The 21,607-nt window shown below is 47.1% G+C and overlaps 1 protein-coding gene across 6 annotated transcripts in view; it reads right to left on the minus strand.

The window, feature by feature from the left end:
• The window catches only part of LOC135245909 (glutamate receptor-interacting protein 1-like), a 402,070-nt gene that overhangs the window by 202,381 nt on the left and 178,082 nt on the right, over positions 1 to 21,607 (minus strand). The gene's annotated exons all lie outside the window — the stretch shown is intronic.

A 21,607-nucleotide genomic window follows, 5' to 3' on the forward strand; every position in this document is an offset into this window, starting at 1 on the left:
TGAGTCTCAAATCAATAGTGAAACAAAACAATCCTGAGAACAACTATAAATAAAAATGAGCTTATCTAAGACAGGCACACTAACAATTGGGCCAAAGAAATATACAGAAATATACAGACATGTAGTAATAATAATAATCATCATCATCATCATCATCATCATCATCATTGTCGTCGTTGTCATCATCATCGTCCCACAGACGACATCAAGGCAATGCTAAGAAAATGAGACGTGCACATAAAGGAGATTAATACTACGAATGGGAAAAAAGGCTTTTTATGTGTTTGTTTTCCAGTCCTTATGCATACTGTATGATAATGTAAATTCAGTCTGAATGCACATATGAGCAAATCATACTAAAAAGGCAGTGATCTGTTTTTCATGCAGCTTTCACAACAGTGAGGCACAATTTAATCTTGAAACAATGAATTCACAGAACGGACAGAGAAAGAGGTAAGAGAGAGGGGGATGAAGGGAACGAGAGGAAGGAAAAACAGAAAGGCGATTGAAGCAACAGATAGAGGGCAGTGCAAGCGTGTGAGAAATCGAGGAAGGGGGAGGGATGGAGGGAGGGAGTGAACTTAATGAAACGAAAGAGAGGGATGCGGAGAGTGTGAGAGAAACGGAGTGAGAGTAAGCTCTGTGACAGAAGTAATTGAAATGTCAGCTGAGCCGTTTTCTACCAGGCCCAGAATAGCATCTCACTGTCAACAGGAGGGAGAGAGAGAGAGAGAAATAGGAGAGAGGGAGAAAGAAGAGGAGAGAAAGAGGGAGAGAGAGATGGAGAGGGACAGAGAGAAGGAGGAGGGAGAGGAGAGTGAAAGAGAGCATGCGTGTGGGTGCGGGTGTGGTTGCGGGTGTGTCTCTCTCCCCAGAGCTTGGGTGTGAATCCTCAGCACTGATCTCGCTGTGCACGGTGCCTACAAACCTAAACACTGCTCAAACGTCCCGCGCTCCACCCATACCCTTCTGCTCGTTCTGCATTTCGCAAGTGAAACGTGGAGCTCATTCAGGGAGGTGTGAGGCTTGCTGGTTTTGGCTTCCTGAAGATGTTCTTTTCTCTTGTCTTACTGACAGCCACGTACAGTGAATACATTTAGTCCTGCTCGTTTTTTATTTTTAAAAACTCATCTGTATTCCAGATCCCCTTCAAAAGAGAACATCCCATCAGGATCCTCTTCCCTTAGGCAAGCTGCCCCCATCTCGCATATTTTTTGGAAGGTTTTTCACTGATTGCCGGTGGGAGCTTCCAGAACTTTCTGTGCTCCGAGCATTCGCTGATTCAGCCAGGAATACAAAATTAACTTCTGTTTGCAGAGTTTTAGATTTGTACAGATAGTTAGCGCTATTGGTTTCTGCTTTTTATTGACAATCACATTAGAGATACTGTGGGGGTCTGGCGCTGCAGTAGATTCTGTTGTTTTAAGTGATGCCTGCGTGAATGCGCGTGTGTGTGTGTGTGTGTGTGTGCGCGTGTGTGTATGTTGGGTTGTGGGGTTGCTTTTCAGTAGGGGTGCGGTTTCCTTTGATTACATTTGTTGCATCACTTCCTGTTAAGCACCATGCACCTATAGCCTTTCACTATCCGCATCAGTGAGAGATGAGCCCTTCATCTGGCGCTAGCTCTCTGCTGCAGTACCCTGTGCCCGTCAGATGATGTACAGGTGATGATGTACAGGTGGCATATGTAACTCTGAAGGCGCAGTTGGCCATTAAAAATTGAGGAGGGGAGATATGGGGGGCGGGGGGGTGTTAAAAAATTGGTCTCATTTTAGTCAGTCTGAGCCACTTCATTTGAAACACTTCATTTGGTGGAGTTTAGATTTTTTTCAGAAATATTTAATAGGCCAGCTCAGTGCACACTCTCACAAAGAAGCGTGAAAAATATTCATATTCATTTATTCATGTCAAGAGGAACAGAAGTACAGCAGAATCATAAGGGAAGCATTGTTATTAGAACAAACCAGAGTTTTTGTTTAATATGAAAAATAATTAGTTTTACCAGAGTGGTGCTCTTCACAGGAGAGATGTATGTGCCAGTGTGTAATGAACAAGGGGGAGGGTCATATCAGGTAAAATATTATTTCACAATTTATCCTGGAAATGCAAACGGTTTCCATGGAGATCATCCCAAATATTCCCATGCCACTGAGGGAACGGCAGCCTTTCTCAGTCTGGTATACAGTATGCTAGTCATGGATGGGATGGCAGCGCGGAGGTAATTGCTGCTGTTAGTGCGTGCCTTGCTGTTTGTTGTGGTGGTTGAGGAGCTATGTTTTAATTGTGCTTCCCGTCCTGATTGTTATTATAAATACCCTACCCTGCTGTTGCCATAGTTAGCCGCGGACACATTCGCCACATCTCACTGCACTAACATCTCCCTCTTGTTGCTATAAATACACTACAGTACCTGCTTGTTGGTATAGTTACTTCTCTCTCTTGTTGCTGTAGTTACACTTATAGTTATCGCACCCTTTTACATTCCATTACATTACAATTATTTAGCAGGTGCTTTATTCCTGAGCGACTAACACGGCTTTTGCATTGTTTACGTAGTGTCCATTTCTAAGCAGGATATATACTGACGCAATGCGAGTTAAGTTCCTCGCTCAAGGGGTACAGCAGTGTCCTAGCTGGGAATTGAACCCGCAACCATTAGGTTACAAGCCCAGCTGCCTGACCTTTATCCCACACTGCTGCCCCGCCCCTTTTTCCACAGATTGGCTTAATCAGTGATAATACATTCTGTTGCTGATCTCTCCACCAATAGGATGCTGCGTGTGTGGTACCTGTGGTTCTGTCTCTGAAATCCTCAGCCTCGTTAGCACCGTGGCCCTGCTGTCAGCCGTTGGGACTATCTGCAGCAGTAAGGCTGGTGAATACGGGGGGGCTCTGTGTCACCGTTGGGACTATCTGCAGCAGTAAGGCTGGTGAATGCGGGGGGCTCTGTGTCACCGTTGGGACTATCTGCAGCAGTAAGGCTGGTGAATGCGGGGGGCTCTGTGTCACCGTTGGGACTATCTGCAGCAGTAAGGCTGGTGAATGCGGGGGGCTCTGTGTCACCGTTGCCGTGCCGATGGTATCGCACTTCCCCCGGGTGCTGATTCAGCCATTAGATGAGTTTTTGGTCGTGCTGGGAGAGCGCGCGGCTTCCCCGAGGAGGAGCAGAGAGGCTTAGACGCTGGGGTGACGCTCGAACCTGGGCGGTGGCGGCCAGCTCTCTGGGGGGAGAAGAGGCATCGTCTCCGCCGATGGGGCTGTTTATTTACCCAGGATGCTCTCCTGTCTGGTGCGCTGAGTCTCAGCGCTTTAAGGGAGCTCTGTGTGTCACATCGATCTGCTGCTCTCCTTTCACCTTCTCCAGTGATAAAAAAAAAAAAAAACAAGCAGGGTGTGGGTCGGGACAAAGTTAAAGAGAAGCTGCGTGTGTGTATGTGTGTGTGTGCGTGTGCGAGTGTGTGTGCGTGTGTGTGTGCGCGCGTGTGTGCGTGTGTGTGTGCGCGTGTGGGCGTGTGTCCGTGTGAGTGTGTGTGCGTGCGTGCGTGCGTGCGTGTGCGTGCGTGTGCGTGTGTGTGCGTGTGTGTGCGTGTGTGTGCATGTGTGTGCGTGCACACATGCACCATCTGGCCTCAGAGATCACAGGCTGCATTGTGGGAAAGCAAATGTCAGTGCCCAGTGGGGGGGCAGGCAGAAACACTCGTGCCACTGACATAAGACCCAACCCACCACAGCATCAAACACACACACACACACACATACACACACACCTCAGTCTCTCTCTCTCACACACGCACACACACACACGCCTCAGTCTTTCTCTCTCTCTCACACACACACACACACACACACACCTCAGTCTCTCTCTCTCACACACGCACACACACACACGCCTCAGTCTTTCTCTCTCTCACACACACACACGCACACGCACACGCCTCAGTCTTTCTCTCACACACGCACACACACACACAGACCTCAGTCTCTCTCTCTCTCTCACACACACACACACACACACACACTGGTCAGTCTGCTGATTGTCTCTGTCTGTGATCAGCACCCATAAAGGACAGAATCCTGTTATAACTCATTTTTAGTCTCCTTTGCTCTGCTCTACTTTCTCCTGGTTCAGCTCAGTTCTGAGCAGAATGCACAAGCCAAAATGAGTTTTTTTTTTGTTTGTTTTTTTTACCTCCGGTAGTAAAAGTGCAGTGAGATTTTTTTATCTCATTATCCTCCAGATTTCTCCTTTTGGGTCCCCTTCCTCTGACAGCCTGAACAGATGCCATACTTGTAAGAATTAATTGGTGGAAATTGGCAATTTGTTGTTTTTGTACGATTTTGATACGTTCCTGAAATATAGATATGGAATTTAATATGGAATCATGTACGACAATTCTGACGGTTTAGCTGTGAGTTCATGTGACTGCATCCATTAATCATCTCTTCTTGTTTTTTTTTTGTTTGTTTTTTTTTTCTTTGAGAGAGACACCCACTTGATTTGAGTGATGATTTATTATTGGGCTGTGTGTTGGCTATGGGCTGACTAGCGTGCTGTGAAGCTGGGGTATTTAGCATGCGCTGGAGAAAACCCGACCCAACGCGCAATCTGCTGCTCTCACACCGGAACTTTCCGACACAACCTCAGCATTAATAGTCTCACCTGCCACCCGAATGTAACGGGAGAAAAAAACCTGTCGTTGGCTGAGATAAGTGGAAATAACTGTCTTCACTGGTTACAAGTTTAGGTCAATAAAAGGCTTTTTTTATTTTAAAAAGACATTAGAAATGTTCTGACTTTGTTGGGGGAAAGAATAGCCACCTCCACCCCACCCCATTCCCCCACTCCGAAGGCAGTGTCCTCGTCTTGCACTGACACACGCACACGGAATGTCAATTGGACTGGTGCGATGCGTCAAATGAGTCACATCACTTATGATGCCCACTGGAGAGCAGGGGTTCGAGCTTTATAATATATCACACACTTGCTGCTTCAAACGAAAAGGTGACCCCACCACCACCTCTGTTCCACCTCTGCGTTTCCCATAATGCTTTGCAGGGAGTTAAGGAGAAAGAGGCTCCCGGAGGACAGGCCAGGTGCATTGTGGGTATCTGGGCAGGCTGGTTGAAAGCGGTTTCTTTGCGTGCATGTGTTTGACCCCCATGTGACTGTGAGATGCTGATCTCTGCAGAGAAGCAGAAAATGCTGACCTGTTCAGCCCCAGGGACCTGAAAAGGGCTGGCCTCGCTGGTGCCTGTCCAAAAAAGGCTTCCGAAGTCCTGCCGCTCATAGCACCGCTCTCCTGAGCGTGCTCACTGCTGGACCTCTCAGACCATGTGACCGGGGCAGGATGCGCGCTACAGGAAGCTGGCGCGTTCGCCGCGCGGAGGAAACAGAAGGTGCGAACTCGGCAAGGCGTGTCCGAGACGCGGGCGTGTGTCTCTGACCTGCGCGGGAAAAACAGTGATGTCATTCGCTTATGCCGCATTCATCCAGCAGCTCCGCCTCCTTAAATTCAAGTGAGTTTGGCTGACCTGCAGCACACTTGTTCCAGAGCCTTCTATTAAGAGCTACTGGTTTGTGCAGGAAGTGAAATGGAAAGCTACTGGTGATTTATTTCTGATGTCACACTTGATATACAGTGAGTCTCAATGGTGAGGGGATGGGATCCCAGCTTTCCTGTGACCCCCACTGTTGAGTTGGGTGTGCTCATATCAAACTTTAGGTGAGGGAAATGCTTATTCTGATTGGATGGGGAGGGGGAGTGGGGTGGAGGCCAGTGGAAATGTTCTATTATAGTTCAGGAGTGACAGCAAGCATTTCCTACAAAGGCAAGAGAGGGGGAGAGCCTGAATTACAGCAACAGATGGGTGGACAAAATGCTAAAAAAAAGGGAGAGAGAGAAAAAGGAAAAGAGCAGCCCTGAACAGAAGCCCATGTCTGTGACAGACGAGTGAACTCCTCACACAGCAGAGTCACACGGGTACCGAGGGACACGGCGTGATCCTGTGGAGGAGGCCGGCGGCTCTGTCCCTCCCCTCCGGGGATAACAAGCTGGGCTCAGAGTGCGGCCGGGGGGGGGGGGTCGGAACCGGGCCTGCTGGAGCGGGACCCGCCTCCTCACCTTGCTCGTCCCACGCGCTGTCCTCCGCACGCCGACCCGGGCACAATCCGCACCGCGCTGTCGCTGCGGGTGAAACAGCCCAAACGTCCCGACGAGGCGACAGACGAGAGGCGTCTGAGGCCCCTGGATCCCGCCGTCTCCCCGTTAGTTACTCCTCAGACAGAACAAAGGCTGCTCTGTCATAAGCTCCCTGTGAGCTCCGGCTCACGGTCCGCAGCGCTCCCGCTCGCCGCCTCTCCATGCGTAGTCTGCTGTTAGTGCTCTCTGTCTTATTTCTTAATGCCGTGAGTCAGGTGGCTTCGCTGCAGAAGGGACGCTGTAGCTGTGCACTTCAGTCCCACGTCGCCAAGAAGCTTTCGGATGATTGTGAGTAATGCAGGAATCGAGCCAGTGAATCCAGCAGTGACCGCTCCCCCCCAGCCGAGCACTTGGCCCAGGCTGCGTTTTTATACCGCTTTGATTCCAGAGGCGAGCTGGATTCATCTGACCCGGTCACCCGGATTCGTCCAAGCTCTGATGGAGTGGAAGCGTTCTTCCACAAGCATGGCATTGTTTTCTTGCTCTATGTCAGTCATGTTTTTCAGCAAGAGATAAACCTAGCTACCTCTGCCAGCCTTGTCCTCTTAACACACTGCTTGTCCTCTTAGCACCCAGCTCATCAGCACTGATGCTTCTCTACTCAGTCTTCCATTAACATGCATCCACCTCTTCACATGTTATATTAATAATGTAAACGGTCTGTCAGCAGAAAAATACTATTTTTAAAAAGTTAAGAGGTGTTTTCCCCAATGTGTCCAGTTATTAATGAGTAGATTGTGCAGTGTATTGACTGCGCCAGCATAACAGGTGTAAGAACATCGCGAGTGCAATGTCTTCCTGTCTAACAGGTGAAAAGCAGATGTATTCCCAAGTTCTTTCTCCTTTTGAATAATAAATGAGATGTCAGTTATTCAACGGCTAAAAAAAAAAAAAAAAACATGAAGTGCTCTGCCATCTGTCAGCTGGGCTTAATGAGGAAATGAATGTAATTTTAGTCTGAACCAGGCAGGAAAATGATCTTGTTTGCACAACCCGTTGCCGTGGAGGCTGACACACGTGTGCGCGGATGGTTTTATTAATTATGAGCATCCTCCCACGGACATTTCGCACCATATGTGCGTGCGGGAAGGCGAACAGCACGCCAGCTGCCATGGCGACCACCTCCATCACCCACAAATAGCACATAGACTTAATGCAGCCAATATCTGGCTGGTTTTTCTTGGAGCTGATATTGCGCTATAATTTCCCCCCTCCCTCTCCCACTGCTGACCAGATGACCAGCTTTAGATGTTTGCTTCGCAGATAAATGTTTTGCTTGCTTGCACACACATTCGCACTGCTGTAGTCAAAGGAGTCTGCTCAAGTGAAGCGTTATTTTAGAGGGATGCATGCAGTGTATGACTCAGCATACTGAGATGGAGCTGGGGGGCGCGGGGGATGGGATGGGGATGGGGGTGGGGGTTGGTGGGGCGGTATTCTCCTCTATCCGAAGTGGCTTTTTTTCGCAATCCGAGACGAGTCGCGCAACGGCAGTTCTCGGGGTGGGAAGGTCACGCCCCTTGTGATGACTGACACCCTGAAGGCTTTATTTGCGTTTGGCCAGCTGTGCAGAGGGGGACAGGGGGTAGATGGGAGATGTAGTGCACATTGACCCTGCGCTCTGTGGTTGTGTTAAGGGTATGTAACTGTCACTAAATGAGCGATGTGACCCAGGGCAGGAACCCTTGGCCAGTAACTGCAGTACACTGACCCGTTAGTCAGTACCGGGTCATAAAACTGCACTGGACTGAGTTTATGGCCGCTGTTGCATCCAGTTTGTTTGCTATTTCAAATAAAAACAATCCCATCTTGAAGTTCACACCGGAGATTAGAACAATCTAGGAATCACCAAAGTAGCTAAAGAACCTTTTCAGAAATGGCCTGGTGACATTATTCCGTTTTGGATTATGGATGGCTATTCATTTTAATTTTGTCAGGAAATTAAAAGTCTTGTTGGAAAAAAGTCTTCATATTCATCTGGAACTTAGTTAAAGTCTATATTCTTTAGATGTGAGCCGGGGGTTGAGACCTTAGAGCTCTATGTTAGTCTTACGGAGGCTGGAGGGATGGGGAAGAAGAAAAAAAATAAAACACAAGCTTTTTGTTTTGCTCTTTTTCATCAGAACTTCACATCGATTTCACAAAAACTGGGAAAAAAAGAATTTCAAAGAAAGTGTTCCAATTTTTATGCGGCACAGAAAATGGAAGAAATTTCTCGTGGGTTGAAACCCTCCATAAATAAAGCGCTTCTCCCTCATCATGCGTCAGCTCCTCCTCCTGCTTTTACGCTTCCAGACGCGCACGGACCCCTGCCAAGCCGAGATTCACTGCTCCGTTTGAAAATGTCTGCCCCCTCCAGCCTTATTATGGAGATTTATATTCTGTTTAGCCGAGTTTCCCCACCACAGAACCGCTCTGTGCTAACGCCCTGGAGTGGCTAGCGCTCATGCTGCTAATCCCTGTTGTTGAGCTAACTGAACCTGCGATGCAGAGAGTTTGTGCTGACCGCATTGATGCAACACGGGATTGCTATAAAATGCTACAAAGCAGTTTGCAGTATTGAGAAAATACTATGTCAAGAAAGTGAAGTTAAAAATGTATGACTTTTATTTAATATGATTTATTTCATGGTGAAGTTGTTTCACAGCGCTATTCCTAAGAGGCTGTCAAAAAAAAGCGAACGAAAAGTAATAACAAACAAACACAACTAGAGCAGACCGAGATGAGCGATGCAGTTGGCAAACGGAGCCAACCAGAAAGAATGGTCCTAAATAAGATAAACGCAAAAACATAAGACTTTAGCTATTCGAGATATAAAATGGTTCTAAGATGTATCATCCATATTAAACAGAGTATTGTGGGTATTCTCCTTCCCCCCTTATCCCAGATTTCTCAGATACCGTTTACTTGTGAATCTGGTTGACTTCCTGATACCTTTATAAGTGTGACATTGTCATGCATAAAAACATGAAAACGTAAAGGGCTTATAATGACTACTTTTAAAAGAATGCAGAGGCATATGACAAGTGAAGAAATATAAGAATAGTTAACAAGCTTTCTCACCTTATGTCAGCTCTGAGGAGCTGTTGATGATGCTTATGTATGCTTATTACGAGGTTATGGCTGTTATGGAGTTAGATCAAGGTTGAATGAAGGCACACTGCATGTAATCTGCAAGCAGTGGAAAAAAGTGGCTGCTTAGTTGTGATGGCAACAGCGGATCATTGTAGCATTCCGCACACGCATGATGCCCCCCAACCCCCCAACCCCCCAACCCTGGGAGGAGTCCCCTGAGGCAGGCTCTCACCAGTGCATCAGAAACTTTAGAGCAGGGCTCGAGAGAAGAGGACAACATTACTGAGAGAGAGGGAGAGAGAGAGGGAGAGACAGAGACAGCAAGAGAGACAGACAGAGAGAGAAAGACAGAGAGAGCGCGAGAGAGAGAGAGGGAGAGAGAGACAGACCGCAAGAGAGAAAGAACAGAGAATGAGAGATATAAAAAGAGAGTGAGATCATGCACCATGGCGGGCTGAGATTATGCAGGTTTTCATTCCAACCAATCACTTCACCTGCTTATTTCTCCAGTCAGTTCCCTTCTCTCTGTTTGAAGGTGTGTTAATGAGTGAGATCAGCAGGTGCAGTGATTGGGTTGGAATGAAAACCTGCACAGACTCGGCCCTCCATGGCACACGATTGGACACCGCTGGTTTAGAACTTTCAGTGCCGATCCGACGGAATGCCCACCTGAGGGGAACCATGCGAAACCAGGCAAGAAACACTTCACCCGAGCCCCACCCAAGCCCCGCCCGAAGCTCTCTCCCTGGGAGGTATTCCTGAAATCTGCGAATGTGCTGTCCAGCAAAATTCCCTCAGCACCCCCCCCGATTCTACATCAGGACCACCGAGGGTTTAGGGGCCAGTCTCAGCTTGTCTCTTTTTGGTCCGGCAGAAATCCAATTACTGCTGCACAATACGGGCCTGTCAGTTTGAATTAGGCCATGTGATACCTCCTCAGACGAGCAGCACACGGTGCCGCTTCACCGCCACGGCGCTCCGGCTCCTGAAACATCACTGTGGGTTACGGCGATCCCTTCCAGGAAACCGGGGACGTGATGTAAGCAGCCGCTGAGCGCTCGGTGCGCCGGGTTAGCGGGCCGGGGCTCTCAGGAGCTGTCAGAATGGAGCTGTTCTCCTCCCCTTGTCCGTCGCTAATTCGTATTTAACCGATGTAGCGTTCGGCGGTGCTAACGATACAGTGCCGCTCTCCCGTTTGTACCGCTTTGGTTTTTGGTGAAGTTGAGTGACTGGGGCTTCCAGGCCCCCGTTATCAGCATGGTGGGGCTCATCAGGCCTGCGAGCCCTCTGGCCTCCATCTAATAGGCCAGCCCATCTCCTGCAAGCCCATTCAGCTCAGCGAATGATGTGCACTCACAGAGATGGACTGTGTGGCAGGCAAAACTACAAAAATAAATAAGGAGGAGAAAAAGAAAGAAGCTGATGGAAAAAAAACAATGAACTGGGTTCCCATCAGTCTGAATCCAGGCCTTTTTTTAATGGTCCATACAGTCAGAAGCCAGCCAGCGCTGCCTTCGCTGGCCAGGGACAGCATGATTATAACTGAGTCAAAGGTACACGGCACACAGAATAACAGGGAAAGGCTGAGGCCCTGTCAGTGCCGGACAGAAATAGGACCGCAGTCTAAAAACAGAACTCGGGCAGAATGTGGAAAGGAGCCAAAAAGTCTTCCCCTCCCCCGCTCACTGAGCTTCCGCAAACAGGCCCTCGAACCGCATCTGGCCCTCCCTGCCGTCTATAAAAACAGCCCTGTCCAAGTTTTCTGTTCGCTGTCGAACGGCGATCTCTCTCATACTTGTTTGTATGAAGTGCTCTAGTGCTGAGCTCCACTCAAAGCCAAAGGAAGCCCCTCTGAGTGCTACAGGGCCCTGGATACATGCAATAAAAATATAAAAAGATGGATGGACAGTATGTGAAATGAGTTGAGTGCTGGCCACTTGTCTTTTTCTATTTTATTTTATTTTTTTTAAAGATGGTGCACACGCGAAAACAGAACCGCTTCTGCGCAGGTAGCTGAATACGCAGGTAGAAGGTGCAGTTTGGGGGGAAGGCGTGTGCGTCTCAATAATTCATACACACACCTGCCCTGACAGTTGTTATGCGTTACAGTTGAACGGCTGAATTAGCTGCCCGTCTTGCACCACCAACCTACTCCATGCCACACACAACACACGCACCTACTCACACACACGACACACACTACTCCACACCACGCACCACACACGACACACACCTACTCACACACGCACACACACACAACAGCACCCTACCTCTCACACACAACTTACAGCACACAACACAACGCACCTACTCACCGACACCTACTCACACACAGTTGCTATGACGACCCCCCAGTAATCATACTGACTTTATAAGGTGTTATCCGAGCAAAAGCGTTCAGGGTGATTTATGTTGTATTGCATTGCGTTATATTTAAAGGCATTTACCAAACAGTCTTATCCAGAGCGCCCCATACGCTGCTCACATTCTTCACACGCTGTCTCGCTGTGCAGCCTGGATATTTACTGAAGCACTCGAGATGAAGTGCCTTGCCCAAGGGTGAACCGGCTGTGTCTCAGCTGGGACTGGAGTCCGCAACCCTGGAGTTGTGAGATCAGTTTCCCTGCCCTCCATGCTCTCTACTGCCACTTGCGATGCAGTAAACACAAACGCACAAAAAAAAAGAATATTTTTCAGGAAAACATGAATAAACGTCAGTATGAATAACGGGAATGTGGAGGGGGAAGCATGCTGGCTGATTGCGCTGCGGTTCTCTTGCAAGTTTTGTGTGAAAACTTTCATGAGCCGAGCGAGCCATTCTGCCCAAATGAAGCGAAAAGGGGGCAGAGAAGGTCCCCGTGCGTTCAGCCGGTGCTCAGATTGTCTGTGAGAGCTGTGATTTCTCTCGGCTGCACAGTCTGGAGCGTAAAAACGCTCTTGAGAGATGAACTGCGGAGAAAAATAGATTTTTTAAAAGAGACTCTTTTTTTTTTTTTGGTTCCAAAGATATCTGCGGTAAAGGAGGGGGCTGTCAGGTTGTATAAAACACTTCTCATGAGGTGCTCTGTGCAATTATGCGCCTGTTGGGTGAAGCGTGCCATTTTCTCTCTTTTTTTTCAGTCCCCATTGAAAATTACTCAAAGTAATTTGGCAGTTATTTAATCAAAAGGCTTTTTTCCTCTAATTTTTAGAGAGGGAGTAATTACCTGCTCAGAGAACTGGAATCAGCACATGATTTATACAGGGTTGGGTGCCGACACACACACACACACATATACACACACGACACACACATGCACATTATACACACACATACAGACACAGACACGCACACACACACACATGATACACACACAGACATGCACACAAATGCGCACGCACACTCACAGACACACACACACATTCGCTGAGAGTTGAAGGGAGAAGACATAGACCGGTGTGGGAGGACGGTGGGGGGGAAGTGGGGTGGGGTGGGATGGAGAGGGTGGCGTGGGTGGGGGGGGGATGGAGGGTGGGTCTGGGGCTGAATGTACAGACAGAACTGGAGTCTTACAGTAAGTGCTAATAGTGTGAAATGTCAGAGAATACCCCCCCTCCCCCCTCCCCCCTCTGCAACCTCCCCTTAATCTTGACTATTGCTTCAAGGGGGTCTGAGTCAGAATGTAAGTAAGAATGGCAGCTTCTCACCTGCGCAGTCATAGCAAAGGCAGTTTCAGTATTCACAAAGTGTCTTAAAGCGCTGTTCGAGGATCAGTTTTGTTCTCTAGCATTTCCTACGCTCATTCATTCTGAGCTAAAAGGGCTGAGCTGATCCTGGAATGCATTCACAAAGCATCTGAGATGCTTACCCAGGCTCAGGTTTTCTCTGCCCCTATGCTAAGCTCACTCATTTAGATCAGCACTGCAGTACCGATATGCTTTATGAATACAGATTAGAGTTCTGAATCTGATGGTGATGAGGTGTAATTCATACTCTGATCGTGAACGCAGGTATTTGCTGTTACACCTGCTCTTAAGTCCTTAGCATTGGTTAGCAGAGGAGATTTTTTTTACAAAATTGCTGTCAACCTGTAATTGTTAACTGTAAGTGGCCCAGTTGAGCTTGTCTGGAAATAATGATCTGCTAATGCTGTAACAGACAGACTGCGTAAGACCTCAGTGGCGCAGGGAGCGTCTGCTGACGGTTTACTGTGTGGGTGTTTCAAAAAAAAAAGCGTGCTGCACAGAACTGGCTGAGTGGAAATCAGAGTCTAAATTAACTGTGGAGGTTTAGACTTAGAGGGGAGGGGGGGGGTGAAATATAGAGATGATCTAATCTTTTCCCCATGGAGATGCTGTATAAATGATCGAATTAGAGAAAGGCGGTTATTCATCATTAGCGTGACTGTAAAGCTCGGCTGGGAAGCAGTGGCGTGGTGTAATTGATTGTGTGCCCATGGGCGTGCTTTTGGCAGTTGGCAGTCTGTGAGTTTGTTAGCGTGCTGAATGGGTTCGTTGCAGTGTGCTTAGCTAGAGTCTAAACCTTTATACCACAGAACTGCATTACGACTGGAACAGCTATCCAAATCTGTGAAATGAGGATTAGCTCTTCCGGTTTTAATGCAATTTGAACACCACGCAATTGTTGTGTGGGAATTTGTCTGTGGATCGGCCCTGTCTCGGTGAGCACGTCGCTGGCAGACGGATTTGCTGATATGAATCATGCGGGAGTTATTTTTATTCTCTGCGTAGTGCCATGGCGTAATCTCTCTCACCTGACAGAACTCGAAGGAAGACTCAGCGTCTACGAGCACAAAGTGGGGGTGGAATGGGGGAGGAGGAGGGGGGCTCCCAAGCTGTCTGAAATTCACACAGTGGCTGCGGGGCTGGGGTGGGATTCCCATCCTTCTCCTGATTCGTGCAAACCTAGCCCCCCCATGATCATACAGCGTATGCGTGATCCACAGGTAGAGGCCCGCTCCGCTTCCTGAATGTCACCCGCCATGGCAGGACTCCCACTCTCTCTCCTGCTCTGTGTTACACGTCCCCAGGTCATCCGCATCACGGGGGGGGGGGCAGACGGGGGCTGTCCCGTCTGGCAGCAGCCCCCCCTGCCCCCCGCCCCCCGCCCCCCGCCCATCGCCCATAATTCAGCGGGACCCCGTCTCATTAGAGCGATGTCATCAGGGGGGGATGTCCTGACAGCTCCTTGATGTGATCTGTGATGCCGGGGAAGCGATCGGGAGGCAAACTGATAGAGACTCTGCGCTCCCATTCATAACGTGCTGTCACTCCACACCTGGGCTCCGTGGCAACGAGAACCACTCTGCACCTGGCCGTTCTCAGCGCTCTGCGCTGGCCTCTGTGCTGCAGACCCTGTTCTTCTCCCCCGTCCCGAGTGCTTAATTAATTTGGGCTGATTGATATCTCAGTTGAATGCAAAAGCTGAGATTTATTCATCCTTAAAGACAGGGCTGTGCTGGAAGTGCACTTGTTAGAATTAAAAAAAAGGGAAGAGATATTTCTCCAAATATGTGTACTAAATTTGTTCCATCAATCATTCAATTATGCGCATGTGGGTGAATAATAGTGTTGGCTCTGTTTTCAGACTGCTGCAGGTTTTTTTTCTTCCAGAAGCTAACAAGTATCTTAAAAGTGTAAAGAAAATAGACAGCAAACCCACAACGAAGGCAGAAAGATATTTAATATGATGCTGGAGATTCCAAGCCTGTTGATTTGACAGCTGCATGACAATATGATACTGGAGATTCCAGCCTGTTGATTGGACAGCTGCATGACAATATGATACTGGAGATTCCGAGCTTGTTGATTTGACAGCTGCATGACAATATGATGCTGGAGATTCCAGCCTGTTGATTGGACAGCTGTGCGGTTCACTTAACTGCCATTGGCTGTTGCACCGCTGGGGGGTGAACTGGCACGTGGTGATTGCAGCTAATTCTGTCTGCGATATTGGGCTCAGCTCGTTCAGCCGGATGAAATTCAATTAGCACCGTGCGCAGACACAACACAAACCAGCCCTTTCATGGCAAAGAACGCAATGAGTCGTGGAGAATGGCTGTGTGGAAAAAAGGGAATGTTTTGCGTGTTTTTCATCTTTATTTTCTAACCTTTGTTTATTTATTTTTTTAAAGCTGGTGCCTCTCAGGTGTAGGATATGTTCAAAATAATAATCTTATACTAAATATCCTTTGATGATTATCAAGCTTTAATGGATAGTTTATAGACTAGATGTTGTACAGAAACACATGCACCCACTCGCCTAATATTCAATATGGGGAATGAAAATGAGATACTTCTGTTACATTGCCTGTGCAAATCACATTTATTCCCCCCCCCCCCCCCCCACACACAAACACATACTGTACACTTTATATTTATACATCTACACACACTTTACACATCACACTTTTACAACCACGCTTGCACCACATTTATACGCCACTTTCACGGATCTGCATTTTCAACTCCAGGATCAGGAGAGAGATGGGCCTGTTGCTCGTTCATATCTGTCTCCGCCTCACCATGACAACCACAGCCTCTTACACTTTCCTGGCTTTCCAAAGAGAGGAAGGACAGAGAAGCACTACTTTAGTACAAGTGGCCTGTGCTCTATAATGGCGTATCCTTGTCATGTTCTTCCACAATGTGTGTGATATGCTGTTCTTGGTATCCAATCTGAAGGATATGAATTGGAACAGCTTGTCTGTAGTATGTGGGTGTTTGTGATGATTTTTTGTATAGTGAGAGTAGCTCTGCCAGTACAGAGCTAACAGACTTTATAGTCTTCTGTAATCTTACAAAATCCTATGATTTGTATATTGACTTTACAATAATTTTGAAAGCGTATACCAGAATTATGCTAACGAAGAGCAAGTTGAAAAAAATCAGTTAAAATGTCGGGACGAGTCCTTTGGAAATGGCTACAGCTTCATAATTCTTTTTAATGCGGTGAACTGTGTGAGCGAGGCTCGTATATTCCTCAGGGTCTAGGAGTAATAATGAATTCCGCTCTGGAAACGTGGTTTGGAGAGCGGCTTCACGGATGCGTATTTTACAGCGTGGAGTGGAAAGGGGGCGGGGCTCTGTGCGGCTAAGGGCACATAAAGGGAGACTGGCCACACCTGCATCAGCACACTCGCCTACTGTTGAGTATGCATTTTGAGTACACTGGATGAGGAGGTTGTTAAGTAGGTGAAATTTACTCTAAATGTAGTAAACTTAAAATCCCAGGATGATATGTTTATTTCCTGGGTTTCACTGAGGATATAAGGTGCCATAAAGTTCGCGTACGTCAGTCTCTGTGGGCGGAGTCCAGGATGATTTCAAATGCCTGACTGGGCTGAGAGAGACCTCCCATCACACCCCCCTCCACCAAAAGCAACACCTGCACAACACGCGTGCATGCTCGTGCACGCACACTACTACCCGGTATAACTGCTGGTTAATGGTGTGGCCTACAGGAAGAGGGGTTGAGGAGGTTTTTATTGCTATGAGAACAGCCTGATTCAGGACCATAACGTTTCTAATGTAGCTATTTTAAACACCAGAAGGATGCAGGTTTTTAAAAATTTTTTTGAAGGAAAGGAAACACTGCCAGCGTGCTGCACACACGCCGTGTTTTCCTCATGTTTTTATGATGTCATTATATGGGCGCTGATAGGGTGTGCGTGTGTATATGTGCGTGCGTGCGTGTGCGAGTGCGTGCGCGCGTGTGTCTATGAATATCTCAGCCTGCTACGCGGAGCAGATGGCTAGCGAGCGGACCTGAACGCTGAGCACGCAACCACTCAGGCGTCCGCCGTTTACTCTCCACTTCTCTCTGCACTGCTATCTCTCTCTCTCTCTCTCTCTCCCTCTCCCTCTCTCTCTCTCTCCTTTCCTTCCCCTCGCCCATGCACTGCAACCTCTCTTTCTCGCTCTGTCACTCTTCTGCCCCCACTCCCCCTTCCCTGAAACGGGGTTGGTTACCGCTGCTTTGCGCGGATAATGCTTATAACAGTATCCCGAAAGGAAATCCAAAGTAAAGAGGGAAAGTAATCATACAGTGTGTAAAGGGCTTGGGGAGCCATGTAGCAATCTGTAGAGGTGAGTCTTCGGTCTGCATCAGAAGAAAGACGAGATTTTCGTTGTCAGGCTTTTTCTGACTATAGCGGAAAGCCTATTTCGGTCTGTTTCTTTACTTTGTTCCAGATCAAACAGCACAGGCATTGGCTTTTATTTGGACTATACAGCATCGTGTTCTGGGATTCTTTGGTATTACATCATGTTTTTTGGTATTACATCATGTTTTTTTTTGGTATTACATCATGTTAGGATTCTGAAAGCATCTCGACTACTACTACTCTGTGTTTTTCTTTTCATGGCTGTCTTTCTATGTCAAATCAGTAACTCTGATTAGAACCAATTGCCCTGTGCTGTGGAGAGCGAAATCTTTTGATTGGTTCAGACACAGTCAGCGATTGACGTCTCGGTGTAGCGGCACCTGTTAAGGGCTTCGTGAAGTCATTACCGAAGCCCCAGGTTGCAGGTTTGATTCCCTCATAAGGCATTGCCAGTGTAGTGTTTTATCTGAGTTGCTGCAGTCAATCCATATAAAAATAAACCGTCTAGAAAAACACAGATATTACATTTCCACTATGTTTGTCTTTCTGGAAAACAGTGTCGAATTGGCAGTGGAAAAAAAAGTTCACTGTGATGTGGAAATCATTGTCTTTTCCTTCATGCCAAATATGGTCCTCATTAAAATAGCAACAGTGAATTAATAAACCAAGACAGTACCTTTTTTTAATATGTTCCATTAGCAAGATGGGTTTTTAGCAAAGAGGGCATGGCACATTGATTCTAAATGGGAACCGGTGTTAAATTTGCAGAACATCCCAATAAATGACTTACATCTCACCCTCCCCCCACAATAATTTATTCAGGTAATTTCCTCTCTGTAATGTCTTCCGTATCTGCAGCCCTGAAGAGCCACTCAGCCCTGGTATAAAAACCTGCATTTTATTTCATATGGGCTTGTTTGGGGGGTAATGCTTTTTGCACAGCCGAATGCAGCTTCTTTGCTTAATCTTGTGGAGCGATCCAATTAACACGCTATACTCCCCCGGAGGCGTGCACAACACAGCTGTGTTCCACCTGTGATTCGAACCGGCAGCCACCACTCCTGCTTTTCCCCTGTGGGGTGTACATTTAGGTGCAGAGCCTCAAAGCTTTCCCGTGCTTGGGTTCTGAGAAAGGACTGAGCCTGTGCTTTGGGTTTAAACCCGTACCAGTCCACAACAGAGAACCCAGCCTTCAAGGAGTCCTTGCCAGAAACACAGGCTGGGAGCTGTGATGCAGAATCATTGTCAGAAATGAAATGATTTAATTGTAATAAAGCACAGATTAAAATGGCAGTAATGAGTGCTATGAATGGTGCTGGTTAAAGATTTTTTAGAGTGGTTTGTGGGGGTGTGTCGACAGAGTTTAGTCGAAGGGAAACTGCTTGCTGATATGATGCTTTTTTTCCAGGGGGAGATGTCAGACGGCAGTGGAACAGCCTGCTCGCTCGTGTAGACGAGGCAGAGAGACCCATGGGATATTTTTGATCCCTGGTTTGACGCCATCTTTGACACTCCTACACCCCTGTTACTCAAATCGCAGGCCTCGAGGTCTGAGAGCTGCCGGTTTTCCACCCTCCCTTTGCCTGGGAGTCAGGTGTGAATACACTCTGACCAATCAGTTAATTACCTGGGAGAAATGAAAACCAGGGCTGGATTTGGATTGTAGGTCCAGTTTTGGGCATCCATGCTCTTACTCTGTTTGTCCCCGATCAGCCATAGACAAAGAATTACTGCTTTTATTTTATTTATTCATTTTTTGCAGTGTTTCTTTGATGTGCCGTGCACTGTCCCGTACAGTACTGCATGCGGATTGTAAGCATTGACATTGTAGCCATGGTTACGGTGTAGAATTACTCGTCTGTGTTCCGTTGTGAGTTAAGACCACCCACTGTTTGCATACTTTCATCTCTTGGCCTCAGTAGTTTATGTCTCTGCTCTTTTCAGTGGACAACTTTAAAACAGGACATCAAGCACCTTTCATTTTTATTCTTATATTCTCGCATACATATGAACACACTAATGGAATTAACTCACCAAAGTGTGCTGAATGAGATTTTAGAAAATAGCGAAGGAACTTTACCTTGACCTGAACAACAAAGGAACAAGCGACTTAATTCAGCCCTTGCTTGCTTTGAATCTTGATGACCTTGTAGATTAAATGCCCTGATTTATTTTTGCTGTGGAGATGAAGGTCAATTCGGTACAGACATTTAACACAGAAACACATATTTTACTCCAAAATGCTCCACTTTAAACTCAAATCACTGCCGGTATGGGCGGCTAACTGAATATTGCGAGCTGAATGCAAAGTGATTTAGTATTCTGCAGTTGACTAGAGACTGGCAAGGCAGTGAGTGTGCTTACGTGTCTAAGAGCAGCAAAATAACCTTGTGTTAGGGACCTTCTGTTGAGGTTAAAGAGCTGAAATCTCGGATGCACATTCAGAGTGTCCGAAACTGCTCGTTAAACCCGGTTAATCCCTCGTAATGAACGTTCCGTTTTAATTTGCATGGCAGTAATGGCGGCCTGTCACATGGTGATCGGCGCAACTCAGCATGAGTCGCAGGTACAGGAGGCTGACAGCAGCGGTCTCCGGCCATCTGTCCGTCTCTGATGTGATCTGAGCGATCGTAGCTGGAGATCTGCCAGACCGGCTAAGCAGCACCGCTAAAACCACAAAGGAACTCGCAACGCCCCAAACTCTGTCAAAGGGATGACGGGTGATTTATTGACAGTCGGAGACAAGTTCGAAAGTGCAGATTACAAGCACAAAAGAGAGAGAGAGAGAGAGGTACAGAGGATGTTTTTCGGCATTTGGACCCTGGAGGTCATGTATTTCATTATCTAGGAATTGATGCGGTCACACAAAAATCCCTGACAGACCCCAAGAAGGACAGGTTTAATTAGCTGTGAGATTGTTTGATGCATGGCTATAGTTCAAAGGGAATGGTGTTTCTTTTGTGTCTTAAAACCACAGAGGGACCAAAGGTGTGCTAGACTTCTGGATATTTTTAGATCTCAGGCTGTTTTGAGGTCTCCTCACTGTTTCAGCCCAAAGACTTCACTCCTGTTGGGAAGCTGTTCTTTTTTGAGGGCAAACCATGCTCTTGGAATCACCTTTTAAAAGAAATAGGCATCCAACTGTGTGCAATTGAAATATGAGCTTAATATTTTCAATGTTTGAAGCATAAGACTGAATATAAAATGCATTAATGGGCAATGGACAAGCAAGTCCTTACTGGCAGGTTATTAACCAAGAAGAATAAAGTTTGCAGAAGCTTTTAGCCAAAGTGACCAATAAAAAGTGCATTTTACTTAGTAAGGAATCAGTGCTCTTTCTCCTGTGGTGGTTTTATTTTGTTGTGTCAGGCATTGTATTAAATATCATAAAAATATCCTGAAAGGCATTGGGTAGATTCAGTCTTGACATAAGTGGGTGGCTGTTTTGTGGTCAAGGTGATCCCTAGCAATCTACTGCATGTGATTGGCAAATCTGAATTGTTTTCAGATAAAGTTTTTTTTGTTTTGTTTTTTTTTTAATGACGAACGACAGTGAAAAATTAGCTCTCGGTGTATTTGGATTTAAAAATTGTCACAGAAATACCATGTGATGGGTTTTCAGGGTTTGGGGTGTGTTTGTATAAGTGTAGGAGGCCGTTGTCTGGATTTATTGGGCATATTTGGCGCGCTGGCGGTGCGTGCAATTCTTATGCGTATACAGTACACCGCCGCTGTAAAACCTGACCGGCATATGGTCGCTGTCCATGGTGCTGAAAAGCGCCGGAATCCCCCACATACTCGCATCTCCGCTGAATCAGTAGGTCACAATTAACCCCCTCAAAGGCAGAATGACGTCATCTTAGCCAAGTGGCAGCAGATGTTCTTCCCGCACACGTGCTTCTCACTCTGCGTTATCTTGGAAAGTAGTTGTACGAAATGGGCGAAAGCCGTTGCCGTTTTAATTAAGACAAGAAAAAAAAAGCCAGATTACACACTCGTTGGTTTTTACTGTATTTACAAGTAATCCTTCTCAGCGCGCTGCACGTAATGGCCCGACTTACCCGTCAAGCAGAATGGAAATAGAATTGGTCATTAATCAAACCTGACGCGCAGCTTTAAAAATCCCTGCAAAACTGTGCCGCCCTGACATCATATTTGCAATTCTTGGCCCCAAGGTGTATTGACATCGATCAATCGTGTAGTGTGGCAGTTTGTTTTCTGCATTTA

Source organism: Anguilla rostrata, chromosome 19 (assembly GCF_018555375.3).
Source record: "Anguilla rostrata isolate EN2019 chromosome 19, ASM1855537v3, whole genome shotgun sequence".
NCBI classification, from domain to species: Eukaryota; Metazoa; Chordata; class Actinopteri; order Anguilliformes; family Anguillidae; genus Anguilla; species Anguilla rostrata.